Source organism: Phodopus roborovskii, unplaced genomic scaffold, assembly GCF_943737965.1.
Source record: "Phodopus roborovskii unplaced genomic scaffold, PHOROB, whole genome shotgun sequence".
In the NCBI taxonomy this organism is placed as follows: Eukaryota; Metazoa; Chordata; class Mammalia; order Rodentia; family Cricetidae; genus Phodopus; species Phodopus roborovskii.
The window spans coordinates 856,661-868,867 of record NW_026125857.1 but is presented as its reverse complement, the minus strand read 5'-3'; positions in this window follow the sequence as shown (position 1 = coordinate 868,867).

Genomic DNA, 12,207 nt, shown 5'->3' with positions numbered 1-12,207 from the left:
AATATTTTAGTCATTGGCCAAATATGTTGTTCTTTGCTGCCCCTTCCAGATGTAAAAGCCATTAGTTGCTAAGGCCGCCTCTGTGTTGCTGTAAAATGGGAGGCAGAATGCTGTTCTCAGAATATGAGATACTCCAAAAGTTTCTTGGGAAGCTCGCCGCTCAGAGCATCTATAACATAAAGCTGGAAACTTGGAGGTACCTCTCCCTTGACACTTGCTGGGAGAAATGTATCAGGCTCTTGTGAGTCTGCTACATCACCTTGACGGCTCTCTGCAGCCTTTTCAAAAGCACCTGCAGCATTTGCTCAGGGAAGGCATCTCTTCTTTCATCTGTTTAAGGAGTCTAAACAAGCCCAGAAAGCTTCCAAGCAATTTGGGACGAAGGAGAAGCACATTTCCACAGGTCTTCTTTCCCTCTCTGTGGATAGCACTGAGTCCCGGGACCAGGCAGGCAGCACGCTGGCTCCCCAGCCTCCATCTCTCCTCAGAAGCTTCCTCCCTCTTCCCAGCCCAGGCCTTTCTTTCCTTTTCTGCCACAAATAGCTTGGCTAGAACCCCAAAGACTTGTTTTGTGCCAAGGTTTCTCTAAATAATGAATGTCAATATCTCCCACCACACGTTCCCTTCCCTTCCTCTGTACTCTTTTCCCCCACCCCCAAGACAGGGTTTCTCTGTGCAGCCCTGACTGTCCTGAAACTCAGTCTGTAGACCAGGCTGGCCTCCAATTCACAGAGATCTGCCTGCCTCTGCTAGGATTAAAGGCCTGCACCACCACCTCCGGGCCCCTCGGTTCTGAACCACACATGCCCTTCATTTTGTTAGTGTTCAGGCAAGGCAAAGAGTTCACACTCTCCTTGGATGCATCCTGCAACCTTCATGACTGCCTCCCAGGAATTCTCACCGCCCCTTACCTCTTGTCCCACAGGAGATCAATGCTCCCCTTTTATTTTTGATGCTGTAGCCATTTATTTCAATGTCTCTGTCTGTGTTCTTAAGGACTCCTAGCAATCAGAGAGACCTCTTCTCTCTGTGTTACCAGGACATCAGATTGCCCGGCACATGTCAGATGTCATATACAGATTTGGGGAATGAAAGAATGAATTCAGATATTCACAAAGCATAATGAAGCTCCTCCATCAGATCTTCAAAACCCCTGAAAAGATGTGGCTGACTCAGTGTCAACTGCAGGGAGTTGCTATCTTCCGGGGAGTCTTAGAAAATCCTTTTTGTGAAAATCCTTGGTCTCTGTGATGACTTTGGCAAGAAGGTTTGTTAAGCAGTGAGTTACTGGCATTGTGGGTACAGAAACTACTACACCACTTACTTAGAAGTTGCCGTTCCAGCTTACTCAAGTGTGCATGTACAAATACACACACACACACAGACACACACACACACACACACACACACACACACACACACCATGCTCCATACTTGAGGAGCATAGGAAGCGGGGTGGTGTTCCACTGGGATTAGAATTGTAGAGGCTTATCTTCCTGTTTTTCAGATTCTGCTTTACATGAGCTGGCCCTGAATGTATGACCCTTGTCCACCTACTCAATCGTCTGTGTCACTAGCAGACCTAGTTATACCACTTCCCTGATCTCCTTTTCATGTGCTTGCCTTTGTCTGTATCAGAACAGGAGATGATGTTCTTAGTAGTGGTGGTGGTATTGGTGAGATGTAGGTGGCATCAGATGGTGATATTTGGGAGGTCTCTGTGTTCTCAACTGATTTTCCTGGTGGTAATTTAACATTCTCAGTTTCTACCCAGTTCTTACAATATTGAAGTACACTAAGGTAGCCCTTTGTTACAGAAAACTTCTCTTTCCTATATTCTCAATCCTACCTATGCATTAAATTGGGATTTTACACAATGTGGCCAGTTATTTTATATATATTATTCAAACAATCAATAATCTATAAAAGGATTGAAATTGTTGGGTTGCCAAACACTACACACACCCACACACACACACACACACACACACACACACACGCACGCAGTCTCTCTTACCTGTTTTCTTCTTAATTATTGTGACCTCAAGCAATGAAAACTGATTTTATCATTAACTAAAAGAAAAAAACAAATTGTATGTCAATTCTCTTGCCCCAAACTTCCATAATCCAATCAAACATTTGGCTCTGAATTGTCTTTGCTTATATATGAGGTGATGAAAACAAAATGAGTGTGTCAGGCACTTTGGGAGTTGTTTTAAATTTCTGAGGCCAATAAGGTACCAGTGTGTAAATTACTACTGCAGTGTGCTATTCAGAGTCCTGGAAGCCTTAATGAAGAAATGTTTTTCTGAGACTGCCAGTTTACTCAGAGGAATAACTTCCCTAGGTTAACAACAATTAGTATGCAATCACTTTTGCAGAGAGAGAATATTTTATCCTATATTGTGTCTATTGTTTAATTGCCTGGATACTACTGTGAACCCACTGAAATGAAATACATTTGCAATTCATATTAACTATCTATAGTGAGAACCTAGTATCAGTGTAGATGAGCTTCAATGTTTGAGAAGGACCATTTAGAGGGCGGGATGCCTTTAAGAGATCCACCAGAGTGGATAATATAAAGTCATTCCAGATTCAAATTAATGATTTGAGCACACCCACCAGATCAACTAGGAAAGTATTTACACAGTGCGGTAATATTAAAATGAATCACCTCTATGTGTGTGATTCTTATCTGTCTGTCAAATCTCATCTCAAATGAGATCATAATGGAACAGAGTGGGCAAAAGCTAACTTCCAGGAAAGCGTTTGATTTAGTTTAAGAACTAAAAGGAGGTCAGTGTTGTTAGAAAATGGGAGAACAAGATGAAGAGCAGGAGAAAATGTGGCTAGAATGGGATTTGAGGCAGTTTGTTTTTATTGTTAGAGTATTAGACACTAATGGAAAACTGTCTATATCACTTTCTCAAAGGACATTCCTGCTCTGTTTTGAAGTTGAGATTAGAAGGGATGAGAATGCAAACTGGCAGAGGACATTTAGCATATGCAAGGCCCTGGATTCCAGCCTAGTGCCACCATCAACAACAGGAACAAAAAGAAAACAAAACAAAAAACCAGGAATATGCAAGCTTATTGGTTGTCTGAGTGAGAGCCGATGATAGCTCAGGCTAGTGATATGGAAGTGGAGATCATAAGAAGTAAATGGATTCACTGAACTTCTGAAATGAAAACTTACATCAAATGCTAAGGGTAACCGAGGAAGAAGTATGGAGGCTGCTTCTAGGATGCTGGCCTTAGAGGCTCATTGTACTGAGATGGAGAACCCTAGAAATCCACAACAGCATTTGGAGAAAGTTTTCAAATGAGATTTGTTACTACTAAATCTCATCTCTGTACCAAAGCATTTAGGTCTAATTTCAAGATCAAGATTCACTGTTCTTGATCAAGGTTTAACCCGGAAATCCATTAAGGCCTATTGTACAATTAGTACTGTTCCTGATGAATGGGAGGGAAGGGGAACAGACACAGGTCTGGACAAATTACCTGGAACTTTTCTAATGGACGGACGGCTTCAGAACTTGCATTTTATTGATGGTATGGAAGCTGGAAGAACAATTCACTCTACAATTATAAATGACATTTGTGCATTAAGTAACAGCTCTTTTTCCTTTTTTAGTTTTTTTTTTTTTTTGAAGACAGGGTTTCTCCAAGACTAGGATGTTCTCAAACTCACTCTATACACCAGGCTTCCCTCAAACTCAGAGATTCACCTGCCTCAGCTTCCCAAGAGGTTGGATTAAAAGGTGGGCACCACTATTGCCCCCAGTGTAACACAGTCCTTGATGACAAAAAAAATTCAGTAAATTAGATAAATAGTAGAAACAAAAGTAAGATGGATCATGGACTGGCTGGCAGGAGTCAGGAAAACGATGAGATAGCATGGTATATCTGTAATCTCAGCATTTCAGAGACTGAGTAGGAGGATTACCATGAATCAGTGGCCAGCCTGGGTAATGATACTGAGTTTGAAGCCATCATGGATTATAGAGTGAGAACCTGTCTCAAAATCTGAACCAAAAAAATAAACATTATACCATAGAAGAGCTGTGTTATCTTTCAAGTTCTAAACTTATTATTACTTTCACATTTTTCTGCTTTCTCATTTTTGATGTTATGCAAATGGCCTGTTCTTTTTCTAGGCCATAGTTCTCTTTATACTGGAAGGTGTTCAGTTAAATGATGTTGAAGATTTTGTACAACTCCAACATTCATTGGTTATATAGATGAGAAAAAGTCTAACTGGTAGTTTCAAGGCTAGAAACTTGGTAAGGTTACTATAACAATCTTTTCCTAAGACAATAAGATGCAATATCTGCAACTTAAAATGCTTCCTTGAAATCATAAACTTCACAAGTCAGAGGCAAAGATATTTTTAAAGCTTTATTTATTTTTATGTGAATTGGTATTAGGGTATCAGATTCTCCTGGAACTGGAGTTACTGATAGTTGTGAGCTGCCATGTGGTTGCTGGGAAATGAACAAGATCCTCTGGAAGAGCAGCCAGTGCCCTTAACCCCTGAGCCATCTCTCCAACCCTGAGACAAAGAAATTTGAAATTATAGTGTCTCCATGTAACCTGAGGGGAGGGGAAGGAGAATCTACAATCAGAAAGTAAAAATTTCTCAGTGTTTCTACAGTGTAGCCAGAAGAGGGTTGGCAGCAACTGTAGGAGTCTAGATAGAAAAGCACCATAGTGAAGAATAGAGAATCGTTAGGACCCTAGAGCTTGATGAGAATATCCTAGAAATCCAATTTCTCTCCTACTTCACTGTGATTCTTTGCTCACGAAGCTTCCAAGTGGTGGATTACACTACCAAGTGGGGTGCCTATCAGACAGCTGGTCTCATTTATCAGCCTAGGGGCCACTCTCATAGTAAACTAATTAACCAACTTTCTGATTTACATTTAGTCTCTTGAGGGCTTTGTAAGAGTGAATTTGTTCACTGGAACAAGAACACCCCTTGAGGACAAAAATACAATGTGTTTCTGTACCCACACAGTTGAAAAACAACCCCTGGAGCCAAAGTAGTCTCAAAGACATAGAAACCATACAGCCCCCAAAAGGAAGTGAACAGACCACATGAGTCAGAGTTCTTTTAGATTTCGGTGGTGACTGGCATTGTCACTACTCAATGCCAAGCTGTGGCTCCTTTAGTTTTTCATGCACTCAGGCACAGCAAACCAATGCCACGAAAGGGCTATTCTGAGCCCATTTCTCTACTTTCCATTCCACTCTTCATATTCTGATGGCACCAAGCTCATAGAACCAGCCAAACTGTGAGGACAGCATAGTGTATAATAGCAAAACATGAAAAAAACAAAAAAAAATCAGCAGATAATATTATACTCCCAATGGAAATAAAAAACACCTTGGCAGACATCATTAATTTGTTCTCCTCACATTCCTATGAGCTAAGGATCATACTCATTGTCTCAATGATAAGCCAACTTGCCCCATATGGTAGGCAAGTCTTAATCTAGGAACATGAGCTCAACTATTCCCTGTTTCTTATTTAAATTCTGTTATTCTTTGAACATGATTAAACCAGAATTATTTTCATGCTTTCATGCCGTTTCCATGTAAGAAGTGTCAAATAAGCAGAGTGCTTATTAAACGATGCAAATCAGAGCACTTTCACATGCATCCCTATAATTTCAAATTCTAACGTACTTGGAGAGTACCAGTGAGAATTATACTATACCATCAGCAAACTGAACGTATTAGGAAAAAGTTTTCTGGACCATAGCCACAGCATGTCTTTTTGTGAGCTTCAAAATTACTCCTTCGCACAATGTTTTATGATCAGCAGTCAAAGAGCTTGGTTCAGTTGCAGCAAAAAGTGACAAAATGAAAACCAATTAAATGACATGGGGGTGGGGCTGTCTGAAAACATCTTGTTTGAATTGTGCAGTAAACATGTGGTTTCTAATTCTCTTGCTTACTGGCTTTCCTCTGAGGGAGTGAGGAGCCCTGTTCCCTCCAGTTCTCTGCTCCCATAGATGATGTTTGTTCCACTTCTGGAGTCAACTGCAACCTTGATTTTTTTTTCTTTACAGAAAAATGAAAATAAAATGCCAGAAACAGTCAATTCTTTGGGTTTGGTTTGCTTTTCATTTCTTATAAATTTGAATGTAGAAAAATACACAGAAAGGAAAAATAAACTGTCTGATAATTTGACATCTGGGCTCTGGGACCAAGACTTTTAAATTGGGTCAGTCACTCTGAAAGTACACAGGCTAATGAAATGTGTGGCCAAGCCCAGAAAAAGCCAAACCAGAAGTTGAGCCGTGGGGAGTAATTAAAATTGGAAAAGACCAAAAATAACCTCTCTTAGAAAGAAATGAGAACACAAAAGCATTTAAATTTGCCCCAAACAGACTATCACAAGCAGGGAAGGATTTCCATGAAAATTTGCCGTCCACTCTTCCATACAGCTTTTCTCAGCTCATTTTGTACAGAGAGAGTTTAAAATCTCCAACCTCTTGCTTGTCAGACAGGCTTCTCACACCTTGAGGGAAAGGACTTCAAACTTGGTTTTTTGAAGTATCCACTTTGGCTGGTCCCTTTTAACAATTAGCTGCTTACTGAGGAGTGCATCAGGGAAGGGGAACAGCGCCCGCTCACCCACCCCCAGAGAAGAAAACTCTGAAGCTTTTACACTACATGGCCTCAACTTCAATAAGCTTGTCGAAAGAACTATTTGAAAGAATAGATTTTTCTCTGCCTTAGCCAAGTCCACTAAAAAAATACAATGGATCCATCCTCAGGAATTCTAAACCTTTCAAGAAAGCAAGGCAATGCTACTTTAGGATTAAGTATACTCTGATTCAAACACTTAGACTATGGAGGTATGTTTTATATGCTCAAATGATATCAATTAGAAGTAATCCCTAATTGACCTTCGCTGTTCCATTTCTTAATGGGTTTATAGACTTGGTTTCATCACAGTGAATTTCCAGATAATGATTAAAAAATAAAAAGAGGGAACAGGGAAGAACGATTTCAGATTTAGTCATTAACTACAGCAGTGACCAGGTATAGAACCTGGAAGTTTTTAAAGAAACAGTGGCTCTCTGTGTGTAGAAGCCTTCTCCTTTGCTTCTGATTCACACTTCTCCTTTAAAACTAACTGAAGAAGCAAGAACTACAACTTGTGACTGTCCTTGATCATATGAGTACTTGTTTGGAAATACACTAAAGAAATTGGGAGGAAAGGGGAAATTAAGCATGCAGGCTCCCCCCCACACACACACACTTCATTCTGAAAATATTTTTCTAAAATTACATCCTCATTAAAGCAAGAGTCTCTTCAATTTCTTTCCTGGAAGAAAGATTATCAACATTTGAATTTATGAAACTTTCAAATATTTCCCTTTCATTTCACAGAATCTACTCTTAGGGGAAAAGTAAAATATCCAAATCCCATTTTCTAGTAATCACAAAGTTAACCTACTTAATTAAAAGCCCAGGGATGGACTTTAGCTGTGAGTGACTAGACAAGCTGTGGTCTATACATAACCCAGAATGCTACTCTCAGCAATAAGAAGAAAGGAAACAATGTGGCTAGAGCTTGAGGCATCTTCTTTTACCAAGTAAAAGAAGCTAGTCTCAAATGACTCTACATTTTAAGATTGAAAAAAGGCAACACGAAAGTGTAAACAAATGGCCAGTTAACAGTGGCTGGTGAAGGTGTAATAATGAACTGCATAAAGAAATTGGGTTCTGGGCTGGAGAGATAGCTCAGCTGATAAAGGCTAGGCTCAGAACCTAAAATATAGGGAATTGGGTTCTACCACCAACCCCCATCCCAAAAAGTAATCACCTAGACAGAAATAAAAAAAGAACACCTAAAAATTGTGGTAAGGATGCTGAACTAGGGCTCTCCATAATTAATAGCTCCTGGCAGGGGTGGGATGGGGAAGGACTCAGTTTTCCTTACAGGGATGGTCACTGGGAGTTTGAACATGGCCCAGTGATATGGGTAACACAAATTAAAATGTTTGTTTTCTATTTTCTCCTTTTTCTGTTGGCATGTCAAGGGGTGGGGACCTGGGAGGGCTGGGAAGTGAGTGTAATCAGGGTGCATGATGTGAAATTCCCAAATAATCAATAATCAATAAAACTATTCTGTTGGGAAAAAAAAACATTGGGTAATTCTGGGACATCACAGAAGTGTGCTGTCTCTTGATTTGTGTGATAGCCAAAACTCATAGAACTATGATGGCAAAGTAGCATGTAATCTCATCTAGTTAGAAGGCTGAGGCAGGGGTCCCTGAAGGTCAGGAGTCTGATGCCATTTAACTAGAGTAACATTACAAGATTTTCTTTCAGAAGCAAAACATTCAAAAAAAGCCTGCATAATAGAAGCAGCATGCAGAGGCCTGCTCACTCTGCATCAGGTCCTCTGCATGTACATTCTTGATCCCAGGTTAGTGTTCTTGTGGGACTCCTGAGTGTGTGAACAACTGGGTCCTATTCTTGGCCTTCTCTTGGGCTCTTTTCCTTCTGTCGGCTTGCCCTGTCCAGCTTCGATGTGATCGTTTTTGTTGTATCTTATATGTTATCGTTAAATCTCATTATTATCTCTTAGAAGCCTGTATTTTCTAATGAGAGACAGAAAGCAAGTGGCTCCAGATGGGAGGGGAGATGGGAAGGAACTAGGATGAGTAGATGGAGGGAACACCATAATCAGGATTTATTGTTTGAGAAAAGAAATCTATTTAAATATATATTTACTTTTTTACTATTGTGAGCTATAAAATGTAGCTAATGCAACCAAAACATATTTTCTAACTCTGAAGCTTATGTAAATTTTATTGGCCACTTATCTAAGAAATGGAAATCAGCATTTACTTTTAAAAATTAATATTGTGTTGTTACTACAAGGTGTGGAAGACAAGTGGAAAATTTGTGGATGGGAAGGATGAAGAAGGGGAGGAGAAACTGTAATCAGAATATATTGTACAAAAATCTATTTTCAATAAAAGAAATAAGGTTGAAACAACTCTATAATAAAAAGAGCAAAGTTTACTGTGAATAAATTATATGAAAACGTAGACAATGCAGGCATGAAGATCAGGAGTTCAAGGTCAGCCTCAGCTACTTAGTAAGTTTTAGAACAACATCAGACAGTTTGATTGTTAAATAGATAGATGATTGGTCAATAGTTAGAGGTAGAGAGAGAGAAAAACATGCTTGTTATTTGCCCCCTCAGACCATAGGTAAGCAAACAAAAGCACCACTATTACCACACTGTTAGGAAATTTGGGTTAGTGTAAACATCTATACTTTCATACAACAGACCACATCTGTCTTTACTAAGAATAGCTGTGTTACATTATCACAATGCTCTGAAACAAACTCAATATAATAATCTTTATAATAATAGTTCTCACCAAAAATGCTGAGAAGTCTTAGTGGAAATAATATATTTCTAAAATCTCACTTTTATGTTTCAAGGAAAAAGTAACTGAAGACTGTTTCAAAGTGAACTATAAAGATTAAGTTAATTTATAATTGGGTACATATGCACATATACACACATATATAATATATCATCTCCAAATCTAGATTAAAATTTCCAATTTACTGAATTAGAAACCATGATAAAGTGCACATGTCTTAAATGCCAGCACTGGGGAGACAGAAGCAGGCAGATCTCTCAGTTTGAGACCAGGCAGGGCTACATAGTGATCCTCTGTCTCAAAACAACAAAGTTCAAAACCCAAACTGATAGTTAGACACATTTTACCATTTGGTTGACACCATACTTCTGATAAGATGATGTTTCATGCTACACATCCCCCAGCATTTGGGAGGTGGAAACATGAGGATCAAATGTCAAAGCCATCTTTAGCTACATAACAAATTTAAGACCAGGCTGGGCCACATGAGACCATGTCTCAAACAAAACAGAATAACAGCAGCATCAACAAAAAACCCACAAACAAAAAACAACATTCAAAACTTAAGTCACAGAGTTAATATGAATGAGAGAAACTTCGAAGGGACATCTACCATGCTTCGGGCACTTTGTTATCAAATTTGGGTTTTAATAGATAAGGAAAGAAAGGCTAAAGGGGATTAAGTGCCTTGTCCAATTCATTCAGCCAGTTTATGGTGTCATCTGGATTGAAGCTCACGTCTGGCTAGCACTTTGAAGTGACAAAGCAAGGACTAAATTTGTAGAGTGATAAAAATAGTCCTAGGACCATTAAGCATTCACCCACTGAAATTCAAAATACCAGTATTTGATTCTAAGTGTGGCCATGGTGCTTTTTTTTTTTTTATTTGCTTGCAAATAAATATTTTTATTTTTAGGGGTGTGTGTGTGTGTGTGTGTGTGTGTGTGTGTGTGTGTGTGTGTGTGTGTGTGTAGGAACACGGGAAGGAGAGATCAAGTTACAAGCAGTTGTGAGATGCAGGGATGGCTGCTGGAAGCCAAACTCTGGTTCTCCGCAAAAACACTCTTAACTGCTGAACCATCTCCCCAGGCCCTTGTAACATTTTACTTAAAAATTTCCGTAACTTCATTCATCCCCACCCCACCCCCGCCACTTCATCTCTAATTGATTCCCGGCATGTCATACAATTTTAGCAAAGATCTTTAGGCTTCCAAGCCTGCAGAGCCAACCAGGAATTACTATTACTTAATTCAGTGGTGCACTTCAAGCAAAGAAGCCACAAAGTGGGGAGAAAACAGCATCCATGAAAGTACCAGATATATGTGCTCTTACAGAAGGCATTCATCCACATGCAACTCGTATAGGACAGCATGAAACACGTCACACCAAAGTGATGCGTTGCTTTCCCTCAAATGAGGAAAAGCACAACGATGATAGGAAAGCTTCTTTCTTACTAAATATGCTTCTGTGGAGAAGCATGGCTCAGTTAACCCTTTTAATTTTCCACCTGTCTTTCATTTTTAAATGCTTTAGAACTGCTGGGGGTAGAAGCCAGGGACTCCTGAATAAAGACAGGTAATTTCTTGAATGAAAGACTGAGTGATACTGCCAGCCCTATCCAGAAGTTATAAGCCATGAAATCCTGCCAGGCTTTCCATGCCAAAGAATTTTCTTCTGTGTATTCCTGGAATCTAGAGATAGTTACTTTCTATCACTAAAATCTGTTAACATTTCAACTATCAGGTCAAAGGGCTAGTGAGACAGCCCAGTTGGAGCTGGGAGTGCTTACCAAGCAAGTCTGCCTACCCAAGTTGATCCCCAGAACCAGGACTCATAATGGAAGAAGAGAACTGATTCTTCAAAGATGTTCTCTGATGTACAATTGCTTGCATCGGTACGAGCACACCTGAACTCATATGTATCCCTCCACCACATACACACACACACACACACACACACACACACACACACACACATCCGTGCAAAGGAGGAGCAGCAGAGAAACAATTTGTTTTAACCAGGTTCCGGTGAAATTCCCAAGTTTTTCACATTTCATCCTGAGGAACAGCATCTCAACTTTGTAAGCACATTCAGTGTTCAAGCAACTGAATTTTCAGCAGTGCAACCTCTTAAGTCTACATTATTTACAAAACACTTTGCAAAACATTTCTTACACTGCTACTAAAAACTCTGAGATAAAACAGCCACCTTCTCACTCCATCTTGAAACATCCTGACATCCAAGTGTTATGGGTGCTCCTTTAACACTTTTTAAGTGGATTTTATTTAGATTGCCTAAATAAGTTGGTTTTACTTTCCAATCTGAAAAACAAAATTCAGGTCAGTTAGCTGTGATGTCTATCACACAGGCACTTTAAATTACCAGACAAATGCTTCCCATGCTGGAATTCTTTTCTTCTGTAGAGATCACAAGCACTACCCACCCACCCCGCCCCCAAGGGAGGCTCTCAGTCTATTTGTGTATTTCTGAGTGGTGTGGGTAAATAGTATGTGCTTAAGGGACAACCACTTCCTTGTTACACATAACCAACCTAGCCTGATGATGTTTAGTTTATGGTCTAATAAAGCGTGCCTGAAGATCAGAGTGCAGAGCTAAGCTACTAGTTAGCCACACACCTAGGTAAGAGCTGAGCCACTAGTTAGTGGTAGAGAACAGACAGTGGTGGTCATACCTTTAATTCCAGTACTTAGGAGACAGAGACAGATGTATCTCTGGGAGTTCAAGGCCACCCTGGCTACATGAGTGTGAATCAGTCTAA